This window comes from Sorghum bicolor, chromosome 5, assembly GCF_000003195.3.
Source record: "Sorghum bicolor cultivar BTx623 chromosome 5, Sorghum_bicolor_NCBIv3, whole genome shotgun sequence".
NCBI lineage: Eukaryota > Viridiplantae > Streptophyta > Magnoliopsida > Poales > Poaceae > Sorghum > Sorghum bicolor.
Window position 1 is genome coordinate 65,288,487 of NC_012874.2, and position 3,006 is coordinate 65,291,492.

Sequence of the window (3,006 nt, forward strand, 5' to 3'; positions counted from 1 at the left end):
AAATAACTTGGAGGCCCAAATAGTAGGGATATGCCCCTATGTGATGTATGTTATTATTGATGTATCATGTATGAACTACGAACTTTGATGTAATATGTTAGTAACCCTTTGAAATATCTATCACTATTGGTATTCATAATGTTTTCATCTTTATTATGTTTAAAATTACATGATATTTGATATATTTTTTGCTCAACCGCTAAATGGCTTAGCCCGCTATTAGCGCGATATAGCTTTTCTTAGCCGTTTAGAGAGGCTGCCGCTAAGAGGCTTAACACGCTATTTAAAACACTGGTCAAGATTTGCGAGGACGAGCAGGCCATGAGCCTTCTCCGCCTCCGCTGACGTCACCTCCGTCGACGGCCTCCAGGCCACGACCACATCGCACGACCTCAGGGCCCGCTGGCCGCCGGCGCCGCCGAGCGAGGTGAGAGCGCGGCGGGGTGTGCTGCCTCTGGGCTAGGCGAGGCCATGGCGGGGTGAGGCCAGCTGGTGCGAAGGATCTCGCGAATGACAAGCGAGAGCCGGAGGGCCCCTCGCCGGAGGTTGAGGATGAGCCGCCATGATCGGCGACAGTGAAGCAGGAGGCAAAGTGGCGCTGGGTCAGAGGGGTCCCGCCCATTCACCGTGCCAGAGCTCCATGGTGAGCTCAAGGAGGACGGCGAGACGGTAGCCGGTAGCAGCAGCGCAGGGTCCCCTAATGCCGATGGCTCGTCCTACAGGTTTGTGCTTATTCGTGTCCTTTAGATCTCACCCTATGTACTGGATAATAGATCACCGTGGCTTGGTTAGTTTTGTGGCATTGTGTTTTTAGCTGTACCCTCTGTGGCATTGCGTTTTTAAATCTCCATAATTTTTATGCATATTACAGGAAGATCGAATTGAGAAACTTGGGTACAAAATGGCTGATACTTTATGGTATTCTGATTAGGAACTAATGGGCATCCAAAGGGTGTAGACATAAGCCATACTTTCATCATTCAGTCCCTTGCAAAAATTGCCATGAAAATAGCCACAGTGATGATGGTATATGATATCAGGATCCAAGTACTCTTGTATTACAGTTCCCCCTATGAAAGTAATGTTGCCTATGTCATTAATAGATTTGATGAATCACCAATATAATTTTTATGTTATGTTAATGACTTACAATACTTTGTCTTTGTTGGTCCAGGTTTTACCTACACATGGCACCCCTGTGCCTTATCGGAGGGATCTCTTCATACATGGCTATCTTGATGGCCGGAGGTTGCCATGTCCTGGTACTGAATTTGATGCCAAAACAATCTTTGATGCCATCAAGGATCAAGGAGTGACTTCTTTCATCACTGTCCCTACGATCATGGCTGGCCTACTGTCCTGTGATAGTTATGAGATAGCACTCCAGTTTTCTGAAATCCTAGGAGTGTGCAACTGTTGGTGCAGATCCTAGCAGTGCATATTTTTTTTACTATTGCCTGTGCGCGTGTACTGAACATATGCCACAATGTATATTGCAATCATCTACTTCATGTTATGTTGAATTATATTTTAGATAAAATCATGATAGAGCTTTCACTATTTTTTTACAGCTGCATACCTAGAATTTTGTCTCCAATCGAAGTTCTATATTCAAATGAAACTATTGTTTGAAATTAGACAGGACCTGTTTGTCTTTCAATAGGGTGCATGCAGTTAGTGTTCCTTCAAGGCACACCGTACCCAGCACATCTTGTTGCGTGCTGTGATGTGGTGCGGCACTTACTTATAGCCTCACACAACTCTAAGAACTCACAGTGTCAATTGTTTAGTAAGCGTAATAAGGCCTAGGTCTCCAATGGAGTTATGGTTCCTGACGATAAATTGATAAGTTTTCAGACTTTGTTGATCTTTTGAGATTACAAATTTTAGTTTGTTCAGATCAATTCTTTTTGGCAACTCCCCTTTCATGCATAATTAATTCTTCCATGATTCCTGATCCCTGATGATGTTAAATCTTGAATGCGTCTGTTGTTAGGATTGGAGTGTGTTGTGTTTGAATAACCTGATGTGATCGGTGATCCATGTTAGAGTTCCGGGCTTCAGGCAAAGACAAATTGCACAAGGTTAACTAAGGTAATGGCTCTTTGACATTTTTCCACTAGGGTGCATGCAGTTGCAGGACCTCTGAATGTGAGTCTTCTTATTGCGGTGGTTCCTTAAACTCCACTTGCATTACCTCTCCATCTTTAGACAAATTACTCTATTTTAGCAGGAGTACAGAACATGGGCGAAGCATGCAGATTAAAGAAAAATAGATGTCCAGACTATTCACTATGATGTTGCAGATTAATATATGTTGGCTGATAATGATGGTTTTGTACTAAACAGCTAGAACCTATATTTTTGCTCTTACAGGTAAACTTCTATTGTCCCTGAGCTAAGATTGATTTATGTGTACTCTATAGCTAACTCTTGGCAGTTGGCACCAATTTTTAATGGCAGTAATGGTGAGCCTTCCAAACTCTAGAACCGAGAAACTGGGCACCAAATGTGGACCTCAAGTTAGTTGCCAATAAGACCGAGATTCAGGTAGTAAGAAGGAACTGACAACTTACCCCCTTGCCATGTCTCTATGTAACAGCAGCTGACAAATGCTATGGTTGAGCCATAAGAGGCATCTCTCCCTCTGCACTTAGATCTTTTTAATGTTTAGAAGATATACAGAAGTTGTGATATTTTTGCCTATGCTTATGTAATTAACAAAACAACTACAATTTATTACTCTTTATGATTAATTTTAAATGTATGTAATTCTCTGCTTGATTACCAATGCTGCAATGGACATAATCACTTCCATTTGATTTGCATTGCTTAATTCTATGTTTGAGCGTATCAGCTGAGCGCGAGCTTAGCATTGCTTCACTTATCGTGATAATATTTCTTCTGTTGCAATGAACAACTATGATCATAGCCAGATGCTTTCCCTTATGTCTATCAGAGCAAGCACATTATTTAGCCAGGAGAATTGATGGACCTGTATAAACT

General features: G+C 42.1%; 1 long non-coding RNA gene across 2 annotated transcripts; it reads left to right on the forward strand.

The window, feature by feature from the left end:
* Positions 296–2,792, forward strand: LOC110435420. Of its 2 annotated transcripts, none has more exons than XR_002453078.1 (3): positions 296–722; positions 1,175–2,376; positions 2,464–2,792. It is a non-coding gene; the product is annotated as an uncharacterized LOC110435420 (long non-coding RNA). The 2 variants fall into 2 exon arrangements; XR_002453079.1 differs by lacking the exon at positions 296–722 and adding an exon at positions 946–1,078.